Below are 14,279 nucleotides of genomic sequence, written 5' to 3'. Positions count from 1 at the left end.
CTCAAAACAAAAGGTATGAAACTCGAGAACACATCTGGATGGGTGAAGGAGGAATACCCAACACCAGCAAGTGGCTTTCCCCCAAAACACCCTCCACTCCACACTGGCATCAGAACTGCCTAGAAGCTAATTTCTCTTTCTCATTTGTTTGCTTGGTTTCGACACAGGGTCTATCTAGGTAGCCCTGGTTGTCATTGAACTTGCTTTGTCGACCAGGTTGGCCTCCAGCTCAGAAATCTACCTGCCTCTGCCTCCCGAGTGCTGGGATTAAAAGAGTGCCCCGCCACTTTATAATAGTCTGTGGTCCTGTGGTAGCTGTCACAGTCAGCTCAATAGAATCTAGACTTCACCTAGGAAGTGGGTCTCTGGACATGCCTATGGGGGATTATCTTGACTATATTAGTTAACTGAGATAGGAAGATCTGCCCACTGTGGGTGGTACAATCCCCTGGCTGGGCCCCTGGACTGTATCAGTAGAGAGGAGCCAAGAAGGCGCAGGCATTCATTGCTCTCTAGTCCTGACTACTGGTATGACATGAGCAGCTTCAAGCCCCTGCTGCCTCGACTTCATTTTTTTAAATTTTTTAAAAAGATGTATTCATTCATTCATTCATTCGTTTGTTTGTTTGTTTGTTTGTTTATTGTTATGCAATATTCTCCCTCCATGTGTGCCTGCAAGCCAGAAGAGGGCAGCAGATCTCATTGCAGATGGCTGTGAGCCACCATGTGGTTGCTGGGAATTGAACTCAAGACCTCTAGAAGAGCAGCCAGTGCTCTTAACCTCTGAGCCATCTCCACAGCCCCTGCCTTGACTTCTTTACCTTGATGTACTACACCCTGGAACTATGAACCAAAAACAGCCCCTATTTCCTTAAGCTGGTTTTCTCGGGGCATTTTATCACAGCAACCGACAGAGAACTAAGGCCCGCCCCTTCTGTTACTAAGAGCAGATCATTCAGGTAGCCTTCATCTCTACATCCTGATGCATACAGAGTATATGGGTGAGTGGGAGGGGAAGAAGATAGATACACCAAATTAATAGTAGTAGCTTTTTGTATGGGGAGTTATTATCCAGGAAAAGATGTAGGGCAAACTGTCTCATTCGACTCACTAATTTAACAGGAGTTAAATCAGATTCTACCTCTAGAACAGTATAGCAGATAGTCCTCCACCTTCTGAGCCCATGTAACAGTCAAGAGCAACATTAGATTGCAGAGAGGGGTCAATGGTTACATGTACTCTCTTGCAGAGGACTAGAGTTCAATTCCCACCCATCTGTGGAAAACTCCAATGGCAGGAGCCAACGGCCAATGGCCGTTGAGGACACTGTCACTCAAGTGTATATACCTTCACATAAACATATACACACAATTAAAAATAATAAAAACTGATCTTTAGAAAAACAATGGACTTTCTGCTCAGGATCTCTGGATGGTGTCCAAAGATAGTATTTAAACAAATGACTCTTTCAGGGTACAGGGAAGAATCTCCGACCTCTCAGGAGCCAAGGAAACAGCTATAGGAAATACTTTTTGTTTTGTTTTGTTTTCGAGACAAGGTTTCTCTGTAGCTTTGGAGCCTGTTTTGGAACTAGCTCTTGTAGACCAGGTTGGCCTCAAACTCACAGAGATCAGCCTACCTCTGCCTCCTGAGCGCCGGGATTAAAGGCATGAGCCACCACCGCCCGGTTATGAAGTACTTTTTCTATGGAATTTTTCTCATATATAAGAACTATGAGGGCTGGAGACATGGCTCAGTGGTTAAGAGCATTGCCTGCTCTTCCAAAGGTCCTGAGTTCAATTCCCGGCAACCACATAGTGGCTCACAACCATCTGTAAATGAGGTCTGCTGCCCTCTTCTGGCCTGCGGACAGACAGAATATTGTGTATGGATAATAAATAAATAAATATTAAAAAAAAAAAGAACTATGAGAACCCGTCCTAGTGCAAGCCAGTCCCTTTGGACCAGTACTTCCAGTTCAGGGCTGTTCCAGGCTTTTACCTTTAGCCCATCAACCAGTTTCCAAATCATAACACAGAGACTTATTAGCAATGAGTACTCAGCCTAGCTTACAGATGGTTTCTGGCTAGCTCTTTTAACTTAAATTAATCTGTTTCTCTTTACCTACCTTTAACCTTGGGCTTTTTGCCTTCTTTCTGTCTGTCTTATTCTGCATCTGCTGGCTGGTGGCTCGCTGGCTTCTGCCCTGGACATCTCCCTCCTTCTCCCCTCCCCCTTCTTTCATTTTTCCTTCTCCAGAGCCTAGATTTCTCCTATTTATTCTCTCTACCCACCAGCCTCACCTATCCCTCTTCTACTTAGCTATTGGCTGTTCCGCTCTTTATTAGACCAATCAGGGCCTTAGGCAGGCAAGGTGAAACAGATGCAACACATCTTTAAATAATTAAACACACATTCTCACATCATTAAGCAAATGCAGCATAAACAAATATAACACACCTTCACACAGTCAAAGTAACATTCTGCAGATAAAAAGATGTAACATATCCTTACATAGTTAATTTCCACAACACAGGGTTGTCATATAGATCTCTCAGAAGAGAGAATTAATAGCCTTCGTATCAGTTACCCCTTGTGTCGAAGCTGCATAGAAGCCCTCAAAATTCAACACCATGAGACAACCACTTGCTTGCGATTTAGTTGTACTTTGCTTTTTCTCCTTGCTCTGGGACAATCTCTCTGCCACAGAAGTGGAAGCGCACAGGGAGAGCCTGCAGCCACACGACTCCATCTCAAGGCGCCATGGCATCCCATTTTCTAACATGCCCACGCAAGACTCAAGGCCAACTCCGAAGTCTAACAGAGGGAAGTCCTTCTTCTTTTCAAAGAAGAAACTACAAAGCCACATAGCAAAGAGTACGGTAACAGAGTGCCCAGGGACATAGGCTGCCCACTTCCCTTATTTCTCGGGGAGGAACTCACATGACTTGGTCCTCTTAGGAGCAGATACCAATGACTTCATTCTTCTCCCTTCCTCATATATAAACACCAAAAACCCAAGGTCTTCTGTGGATCCCTGGGACCTAGGACCTAGGACAGCTCATGGCATATTGTTATTGTTAACCAGTACTTGTTGAAAGAATAAATGACTAAATATCCCCTGCTGCCTCTTTCCCAAGTTCTCACTTACCAGAAACGACATCTTAAATTAGGCGGCTCTGTGACTGAACTACGACAGTTTGGGCTCTGTCCAGCGGAGAGGCCACTGCGCAGCATCATGCAGAATTATAACCATTTCAAAAGTGTGCTTTAACATGCTGCCTGTATTTGAAGAGGAGTGGGGATGGGCAGAGACTGGTCAATGAAGTGGGAGTTTGTTTTCAAGATGACAAGGGAGAGATATGTAGGTGGAGGAGCAGAAAGTTGGGTTTAGGAAAGGGTAAAAAAAAAAACATTGTATGAGTTGAATGGAGAGGACATGTCACTTTCTGGGGTGGAGAGGAGACAGTATTAGCATGTGGGGCTTGGAGTCTAGGCAACTGGGAAAATAGCCAACAGATAAGGAATAATTTTTTTTTTGTTTTGTTTTTCGAGACAGCGTTTCCCTGTAGTTTCTAGAGCCTGTCCTGGAGCTAGCTCTTGTAGACCAGGCTGGCCTCGAACTCAGAGATCCGCCTGCCTCTGCCTCCCCAGTGCTGGGATTAAAGGCGTGCGCCACCACTGCCCGGTCAAGGAATAATTTTTACTGGACAAAACGTATCTGTCAGTTTGGGGTTTGTTGAATTTGAAGTGCTCATGAGACATTCAGCCGAAGAGTCTAGTAGACACCAAAACTTCGGAAGTGTCTTTGAGAAGCAACTCTTCATTAATATGCCAATCCAGCCATTCATAGTCGTGACAGACACTCACATACAATACTCATGCAGGCAAATTCTCCTACAGTTGCTGGAAGGCCCCACCAGCCAAATATCAGGCAAGCAGTTTGTGGGTGCAAGAAGCACAAAAGTAGGACTGGGGGAGATGGCTCAGCACTTAAGAGCACTGACTCCTCTTCAAGAGAACTCTGGTTCAATTCCCAGCACCCACATGGCAGCTCACAACTGTCTGCAACTTCAGCTCCAGGGGATCCAACACCCTCACACAGACACAGGCATACATGCAGGCAAAACACCAATGCACAAAAAATTAAAAAATAAATAAAATAAAATAAAAATAAACTTTAAAAAAAGAAGCACACACATAAAAAAATCTGAATAAGAGCCACTTCTGCAGGGAAGTGCCTCTGTCTCTAGACATTTGCACTGCCTAAAGGCAGCACCTAGCTTCTACATGCTCAACCACCATATGTGTGTAAATTCCCTGAGTAGCAGTGTGCTCAGGGTAAGACACTTGTAAGAGAACAAGAAAAGGGTCTTGCCCTCAAGAAGCTAGGTCTCAGTGGGGGAAGGGCACGAAATTTAAGAATTTACCCAAGAATGAGGGGTCAAAATAAGCTCAGTCAATTGTGTCTGGACAGAGTGTGCTGACCCTGACAGGTACTGCAGGTTCAAGACCCAAGAGCATGTGGAGGGGTAATAAAGAACATTCTGGAAACAGTGTCTGGCTTGAGCCAGGACTAAGGAAAGAGGCAAATATATGTTGTGCTTGTATGTGAGAAGGACTGGATCAAAAAGACAAGGAGGAACGAAGATGTCAAAGGAAAGGAGATACCAAGTGACATTCACCAAGGGAAGGATCCAGACTTGTTCAGAGCCAGGTGTAGTCGCACACACCTTTAATCTCAGCACTTGGGAGGCAGAGGCAGGTGGATTTCTTCAAGTTCAAGGACAGCCTTGTTTACATAGTGAGTTCTAGGACAGCCAGGGCTATAAAGAGAAACCTGTCTCTAAAAAATAAAACAAAACCAAACCAAAAAAAAAAAAAAAAAAAAAAAAGACGTGGGTCCTGGGTTCCCCTTTCTTGAGACATTTTTTTTTCAGGCAGGGATCTCAAAGATTTGCTTCTTGTGATTCCTAATTGGTTTTCTTAAATTAGGTAAGATGGGGCTGGAGACAAGGCTCAATATCTCGTACTGCTCTTGCGGAGGACCTGAGATCAGTTCCTAGCACCCAGTTCAGGGAGCTCATAACCACCTGTAGCCCAGTTCCAGTGGACCTGCCACCCTCTGAGAGCAACTGTCTCCACATGCATACAGCCCACATAGATCCGTAAGCATGTACACAATTAAAAATAAATAAATAATGTAGATGAGCCGTTTTAGCCCTCTCCATTGGGCTGGAGAGATGGCTCAGCCGTTAAAAGCTAGGCTCACAACCAAAAATATAAGAGTACTCTCTCCATGACAGACATGTAGTGAAAGCATTCCTAATTCTGTGCATGGTGTTCATAGTTCCAACATAGGATCGCAGCATAAGGAGGCGGAAACCACTCACTTCTGCTTGACCAATCAATGAGCCAGTCTGGCACACAGAGTTGTCTGTCCCTGTCCCCGTCCCTCCCCCCCCCCCAACCCCGTGGCACTGTTTAACTAAACAGGGCAGCGTGTGCACTCAGCTCTTGGGATTGAGACGAGCAGGGATGGCTGCCACTTGACTTTCAAAGGTTGTGTTGGCTGGGGCCGTGGCTTCCAAAGGTCCTCATTGATGGCCCACCTTGACTGAGGAGCTCCTTAATATAGTCCGTGACTCTCTGCCCTGTGGGAAGACCAGGGGTTACTACGGTGAAGTGGTTTTCGGGGCGGCTCCAAAGCGCAGTTATTGGAAAATTGGTTTGGTGTGGTCCTTCTGCTGCCTGTCTCAGCATCGCTCAGCCGTGTTCAGGCCGACACAGTTACCTGGGCCCACGTAGACCTTCCAGTCTCCAGAGGTACCCTGTGATCCCTATTTTAAACAAACCCTCAAGGTCCATTTGCTCATTTATGCACAGACACTTTTTTGGGTCTAACTACATGATATATTCTAGGCTTGAGGATATACTCGTAAGACCAATAACGGAGCTCCCTTAAAGAAACAAGTTTTGTCTCAGCTCCTTTAGGCGTGTTTTGAGAACCACCTCTTTAAAATAATAAGTGTGTGTGTGTGTGTGTGGTGGTGGGGGGTGCCACCAGAGTGGGAGAAGGGTGGCAGGGTGGGGGAGTTGATGGAAAAGAGAATCACAAAACCCAGTTTGTTTAAAAATTTTATAATGGCATCCAAGACCCTGCACGCCTATTTTAAAAGCGAAAACAATAACGAGCGGGCTATTGTGGGCTATAGGACACAATGCTGAGCTGGGGCTAGGGGAGCAGTCGTCCTGTGGAAGAACTCAAGGAGTAGGCAAAGCCAGCAGGGTCCCTTCCTCTGACTGCCTTAGTTATGCTGCTGGTGACAAAGCAGCAGTGGTTTCTTTTTTATTTCTTATGATTCAGTATGTAGGCAGGCAACTCTCGTAATCTGCTTAATGTTCAGCTAACATAAACCTTGCATGACTGGGCCTCTTCCCACAGAGAGGTTAATCTTGGTATTGGTGATGGAGCCCAGGGCCTCAGCTAAGTACATGCTGTGCCTGTCAGCCCCATGTCTAGGCATCTTCTCTGGTTAATGGTCTCAGCGTTCTACCATGGCAGGACAAACAAACAGATGTCTGCCTAGTCCCTCTGTGTGCTGTATCTACTGATGTCCCGCCGGCCAAATCAAGGGGGAGCCATGCTGAGCCCAACATGGGAGGGAAGTCACAGTGGTGTGGACACCAGAGGGTGACTTCTTCGCATGTCACTTCTGTGAATCAGTCACTCTGGCAGGCTCCTGACCTAGAGATTCTCTTGTGTGCCGGCATTCAGTATAAATTCCTACATGAAGAAATCCAGCTGATACTCTAAGTCCTCCTCTAGAGTCCTGGGGACTCTTACTCATGGGGATGTAAGAATCCTCACTGGACAGTTGTCAAGGAACCACTGAAACTCCCAAAGGGCCATCAGGAAATCCTGGCCTGTGTTATTGTCACAATATGTAAGGCATACTCCTGTATCTTTTGTGTGTTTGTTTCTGGGGACAAAGTTGAAGTTTCATGGGGGATTTTCTTTTAAGTTTTTTGTTTGTTTTGTTGAGGTGGGGAAGGAGAGAGAATATGCTGGTGCCCTCATGGAGATCTCTTTGTGCTGTGGGTTCCGGGGCTGGAACTCAGATCTCAGGCTCGGCAAGAAGCACCTTTACCTGCTGAGCCACCTTCCTGAGCTTCTTCTAGACGTTTGCATGTGTACAAGGATCTTTGTTTACTATGTAATGTTGTGAGTTCAGCCTAGTTGGACCACGATGTCTACCTAAACTTAACCACTAGAACACTAGAAATGGTCCATGCCATTCCAACCCCTGCCAAATAACCCGGTTACACGATAAGCCATGAGTCATGCTATTTTGATCTTCCTTTAGTCACTTGGGTCATATCTCTAGCTATTACCAGCCATGTTATTATGACTCATTTCAGAGCCGAAGTCTTGATCTGCGCTTGGATTTTTTCCCCCTTGAATGGATTAAGTCCGTGCCCCCCTCCCCTTCATGCTGAGGTGTTCAAGATTGCTTGTGTTTACCAGTGAACAGTTGAAGTGACCTCTTTCTCCCACATGAGATGCACGCCTTCTTCTGTTCTATGAGCAAAAGCTGGCCTGGCAGAGCCGAGCCTTTCAGAGTGAGTCTGTTTCCTCTTGTTCGGTTTCCTCTCAGTTGACACTCCTCATCTGTCCCCGTTTCCCACGCGGGTACATAGGACAGCCTGGCTGGGTTGGTTTTTCCTTGATTTTGCCCCAACTGGAGAAAGCTGTGCATGTTCCCACGGCCGCCCCTTTGTCTAAACTATGGAAAACTGGCCTTTACTTTTCTCATAACTGGCATGGGCTGTGTTTAGGTCAGGAGCCCAAGACAAACTACAAAGAATGACCTCAACCAAGGGAACTTGAGAAACATCTAGATAACACTGTTAGGAAATTGTTCCCTCGCATGCACTGGCATTTGAAATATGTCCTGGGTTTATGTATATTTCTTATAGCACTCGAGCTAGTGTAATGGGAAAAAAACTGAATCAGCTCTCATAAGCCAACAGACTTGGCTTAGGCTAGGGACGTAGCTCCATTGGTAGAGTACTGGCCTAGCTTATACAGGCCCTGGGTTTGCTCCCTTACACTGCACACACCAAGCATGGTGTTTCACACCTGTGATCTCAGAATGTGGGAAGTGGAGGCAGGAGGGTTCAGGAGTCCGAGGCCATCAATGCTTTACTACATCACATACTTGAAGGCAGCCTGAAAGATGTGAGACTCTATCTCAAAAACAAACAAACTCACAAACATGGTTTGGCTTGTGTGTGTTAATAAGGTACTCTAGAGCGGTGTGCATATAGTTCATTGGCTGTGATCAAAGTTCAGTGTCTGTGGGCATAGTTCAGTGTCTGTGGAGCATAGTTCAGTGTCTGTGGGGCATAGTTCAGTGTCTGTGGGCATGTTTCAGTGACTGTGGGCATAGTTCAGTAGTTGTGGGCATAGTTCAGTGTCTGTGGGCTTAGTTCAGTGTCTGTGGGCTTAGTTCAGTGTCTGTGGGCATGTTTCAGTGACTGTGGGCATAGTTCATTAGTTGTGGGCATAGTTCAGTGTCTGTGGGCTTAGTTCAGTGTCTGTGGGCATAGTTCAGTAGTTGTGGGCATAGTTCAGTGTCTGTGGGCTTAGTTCAGTAGTTGTGGGCATAGTTCAGTGTCTGTGGGCATAGTTCAGTAGTTGTGGGCATAGTTCAGTGTCTGTGGGCATAGTTCAGTGATTATGGGAATAGTTCAGTGATTATGGGCATAGCCCAGTGGCTGTGGGCACAGTTCAATGGCTGGGCACATAGTTCAGTTGTAGAGAACTTGTTTAGCATGCCAAGACCAAGAGTTTAATCTCAACATCAGAAAAAAAAAAAAGCAAATAAAAATAAGGTAACCAAGGGTTGGAAAGATGACTCAGTGGTTAAAAGCAAGGACTGGTCTTCCAGAAAAACCCAGATTGGTTCCTAACACCCATGTCAGAGAGCTCACAACCACCAGTAACTCCATAACTCTTCTGGCCTTCAAGTGTACACACACACACACACACACACACACTAAATCTCTAGAAAAATAAAGTCAACCAGTTTCAACCCATTCACCTCCTTGTCACTCTCAGTAACAGATCCTATCTGGGCCTCAAGCATTAAAAAAAAAAAAAAGAAAAGAAAAGAAAAGAAAAGAAAAGAAAAGAAAAGAAGCAGGAGAGTTCACAGTTGGGACAGCAGATTCGTCCAAATGTATATGATGTGCTAGCGTGTGAATCTGAGGGAATATAGATCAGGAAGAGGGGGTCCCTCCACCTGCCCATGCAAAGAAGGCTGGTTACCACATACTCTACAACACCAGGAGGCCCAAAGGCCGCCAGGCGTTCATCCAATAGAGCGAAGATAAAACACTGTCCCGGGGCTGACCAAGCTGGGCATCTTTCTGTGGTTGTGACTGTACTTGATCCTAGATGACAATGAGATTGAAACCATGAGACACAAAAGGATTTTTACCCTCTCATTATTGCCTGGTAATTCTGATGAGGGGTTTTACCGGCTGTGTTATTGTCTGTCCTTCTGCCTAGGTAAGGGGGGGGGGAGGGGGAGGGGGCAAAGCAGGTTTGGAAACGGCTCACTCAGCAATTCAGGGAGACAAGGAAAGGGTGTGGCCTTCACCTGCAGGTTGCGGAGACCGGGTGGGGGTGGGGCGGTGGGAGTGGGGGGGTGTGCAAGTGACTCTGTAGTGGAGAAGCGGGTGGGGAACCCTAAAGCCCTAGGCTGCTTCACAGAGGCAAGGCAATGAGAGTGCAGCAGGACACCCAATCCCAGACTTAGACAAGCATTCAGGGGACACTACCAGATGAAGTATGTCACCGTATCTCTCTACATCACTTCAATCTAGCTAAAGATAAATCAAGTACCAAGTTAACGAGGCAAGTTCAAGAGGGATTTTTGACCAGCAACTGTTAGATACAATAGAACTCTTTGCTCACTGGGGACAGGAACCTTTTTTTTTTTCCTTCCAGAAAGGGTTCATGTTTTGTGATGGTTAATCTTGATTGTGTAGAATCACTGAGGGAGCAAAGCCCGGGTTTGTCTGTACAATTTCTAGACTGGATTGAAGAAGTGGGAAGACCCACTCTGAATGTGGACATCACAATCCAATGGACTGGGGATGCAGATGGAAACAAAAGGAGGAAACAAGTTTCGCACCGGAATTCATCAGTCTGGTCCCTGACTGCATCTACAGCGTGACGAGGCTCCATACTCCCATACTCCAGCTGCCTGCCGTGCCTGCACTGCCCTGAAGGACTGGAGGACCAAAGGACCGTACGCCCCCTCCTCCTTGGGCCTGGAGAGATGGATTCCTGGTTAAGAGCACTTACTGCCTTTGCAGAGGTTTAGTTCCCAGCACCCACACGGCAGCTCACAACCAGCAGTGAGAAAAGTGACTAACACACAGTCCCTCAATGCTTTGCTCGGGAAGAACAGCCACGGCCCCGGCATTGGGAAGAACTGTTAGGGAATTTCTAGAAGGCTTCCGAAGGGCAAACACACATTAATAGGAAAATGAAGACTCTGTGAAGCGCATGGACCAAGAGCAGTCCAAGCATCCTATGAGCAGGAGGATAGGGACTCCATCTGGGAGGGAGGCAGCAAAGAGACAAGCTTTAAACACGGTGTCAGACTTGGTGGTCTGAGTCCTTTCGGAAAGATGATGCCGGTAACTTTCATCCTTCAAGGGAAAGCCAGCGAGACATTTGTGCCGATGCTTGGGTTGTGATGGCCAAGGCTATGGTGGCATCAAGGACCTGAGAGAAGCTCGAGAAGGTTGCTAGGGTTTGAGTTTGGTTTGTTCCCTCCAAAACCTGCATTGAGCTTTGACTCACTGGGTAGTGATGCTGAGAAGTGGTGGGGGTCTAAAGATGGTCACCTTTTTAATAGGACTGCATTAGTTCCCCCTCTCACCACCAAAAACAGATTACACAGTAGTACCATATGCCCCCTGTAATCTGCATGGCATCCAGAAAGTTGAGGCAGGAGCTCAGGATCAGCCTAGGCTACAAAGCCAGGGCCAGGCTAGTTTGAGACTTAGCTGCAAAACAAAAGGAAAACAAAACAACAACAAAAGAAGCAGTAGAACGAGATGAAGCGAGGCGGCCTCTCCTAGTTTCTCTTTCTCCTCAGGTGCTCACTTCTCACCTCCACCCCATCATAGAGCAATTCGACCCCTTCACAAGATGACCAGATGTGGCTGCCCAGTCTGGGCTTTCCCAGCCTCTAGAACCATGAAGCAAAATAAATCTCTCTTAATTAAGTTATTCAGAGTCGAGTATTCTGTCAAAACAACAGAAGACATGGGAAAGCCGATAAGAAAAGAGCAGCTCCGCCGGCGTAAGAAATCCAATTAGGTCAAATCAAACCAAATCAAAATGCCCATCGTTTTATTAAGAATGACGCTCTCGGATGGCCAAAAGCTTGGCGGAGAGACAGGACAGCAGGGAGCCCATGCAGACCCGAAAACCATGTGTTTCTCCTCTAGGAGGCCACTTAAATACCCTGTGGGAGTGGTCCTGCCCCCCTGCCCCCCCCCCCCCCCCCAAGGGTCAGGATCTGGCATACTGGGATTTGGAGTCCAGAGCAAAGCAACTTCCAAGCCAGGGGCTGGGGCTACACTCTCAACTTAACAAAAGAGACATTTGATGATGTGGAGAACTGTCTCATGGGAGGCAAAGTTAGGACTGAAGAAAAACAGTGTGTGTATAAGCCTCCGTGACTTCCGCCTTAGAGCATCTCAGCAGATTCTGGAACCCTCGTTACATGAAGATGCTGTGCCTTAGGAACTCTGCTGTCCCCCTCCCCGCCCCCCCACTGGACATGAAGCCCTTCAACTTCACACGTGACTCGTGTTTACAGAGCCATTGCCGGACAGCCTGTTTGTACCGTGATGCAATGGATGTGTGTCCCATGGAAAAAATGAAAAAGTCAGCCCAGCAGGACGCCAGGGCGCAGTTGAGGAAATCCTGTGATGTGTCATCTGTGCAACGCTAGAAGGTCACCAGAGCACTGGGCGGCCCAGCAGCAACTCTGTTCTTGAAATGTCACCAGGAGGTGGGGCGTAGTGTTCTGGGCACAGATCAAGTTTCTGGTGTCTCGGGGATGAACTTAGAGAGCCAAGCAAGCTGAGTTCTCAGGTGATGTCTTTGGCTGGACATGAGTTCCCACAGAGGCCCGGGCATCAGAGTTCTCCCACAGGCTTCTCCCACCACAGTGCTGGACCTGCTATGTCAGAGAAACATCATCATTCCTGACCCCGAGGTGACTGTGGTCATTTGTCTTTCTCTTTTATCCTCATCCAACGTTCTGTTTCCTGTTCCACCCTCCAACCATGTGAATTTCCAACGGGAGCTAAGAGTGCTTGAGGCAGGGCACCCTTCCAGCAGCCTCTACGTTACTGTGTCCTGATGTCGCCAGAGCTTGGATGTATCAAACAACCAGTGCTTTGCTCTTGGGCAGTAGAAACAAAAAGCAAAATATTTGAGAAAAACAAATTACACATTCTTGATCGTTTTCCCTCAAGATACAATGCCTTTATTGTTAACTTGGCTAGATATCACATGGTACACAGTTCAAAAGACACCAAAATGTTTAGGGTCAGAAGTGAATGTGTGTGCCTTTTCTCACTGACTGTTCCAGTTCCTTGGGGGATGTAATGACCTCTCCGGGCTCAGTTCTCTGTGTGTCCTGCGGACTCTAATATGTTTATATTAAGGTCCCCTCCCCTTAGCAAACACCACCACTGTGATTACTACCCTCATTGCTCCCTCCTCTCCTGTCTCGTGATTAGCTTGCTCACAGCCTCAGGAGAGGAAGCCAAGGTCAAGGGCAGAGAGCCTGACCTCTAGGAGGCACACCACCTCTCTACCTCCTCTTTGTTTCCCTTTTGCTCACTTGTTAGGTGAGGATGGGAACTTTAGAGCATGGCCAGGGCACTTGAGAAACCCTTCTCTCCGCATTCTGGAAAGCGATAGTGCCCATTTCATTACAGGCCATTGCTTAAAAACGCCAAACATAGCTCAGGATGATAGCTTCCTTCCTCTAATTTCTCCTTGTCGCTGTCCCTAAAGCTTCAATGCAGTGGGTTTCCAGAGGAGGCCCCCACAAGTCCCAAACTGCAGCTAATTCATAGGGTCTAGAAAGGTCTGGTTCTGTCGGTTCTAAGGTACATGCCTGAGGGCCTGCATGGAGGTTCTTGAAGGTCCAAGCATCCTGAGAGAAATGGTTAATGCTGTCTTTCCCTGTATGAACAGTCTGCATGTAGCCGCTACAGAATTTTTGGCCCCTTATTTGAATCTACAATCACTGTCAAGTAGACCAAGAACTGCATTTACCTTTGGATGTGTTGGCAGGTGCATTGTCAGGAAACTGGCTATCTCTGGAGGGCTGAGCCCTTCCTAGTGCCGGAGAAGGCTCTTGGCTGAGTCCTCAATGATCCCTACCTTGTTCTCTGCCACAAGGCCTCAGGCTTCCTTCTTGTTAGTCCCTTCCCTCAAGGGTGGAAGGAGAGACTGCTGGCTGTCAGGAGTGTGTTTTTCCAGATCCTGTGTGAATAACTTCCTCCTCTTCTTCCCATCTTTGTTTAAATAATTAAGTTTTTCGGTTTTACATAAGATTACCACCTCCTGTAGCTGGTGAGGGCCTTAAACTCTTTAGGTAGCTGAGGATGACCTTGGTGGTTTTTTTTTTTTTTTTTTTTTTTTTTTTTGGTTTGTTTGGTTGGCTGGTTTTTATTTGTTTTGTTTTCTAGGTGAGGGGTTGTTTTGGTTTTTTGAGCATTTTATTTTTGTCTTTTGAGACAGAGTCCCTCTGTGTATTCCTGGTGGGCCTAGAACTCACTACGTAGAGCAGGATGACTTTGAGCTCACACAGACTCACCTACTTCCACCTTCTGAGAGCAGGGATTAAAGGGATGTACCAGGCCTACTCAGGCATGCTAAGCAAGCCCTCTATCAGCTGAATCACATCCCCCAAGACTCATTTATCATTCCTCTTAACTCCCTGAATTTGACTTCATCGCCCATAAGATGGGGAGAGTTGCTTGTCTTGTCCACAGCCACTGGGGTTTCCCAAGCACGTAGGGCACTGACAGGCACACAGTGTGCACCTAATAAATAGTCTAACGAATGCTCTGGGCTTGAGGGGTCCTGGACTTGACTAACACTTCCTCCTCTCTCTTATTCTGGTGCCAGGGACCTGCCACCCACGGGAAAGGCCTGCGAGGCCCTC

Source organism: Arvicola amphibius, chromosome 11 (genome assembly GCF_903992535.2).
Source record: "Arvicola amphibius chromosome 11, mArvAmp1.2, whole genome shotgun sequence".
In the NCBI taxonomy this organism is placed as follows: Eukaryota; Metazoa; Chordata; class Mammalia; order Rodentia; family Cricetidae; genus Arvicola; species Arvicola amphibius.
This window is presented reverse-complemented; position numbering follows the sequence as displayed.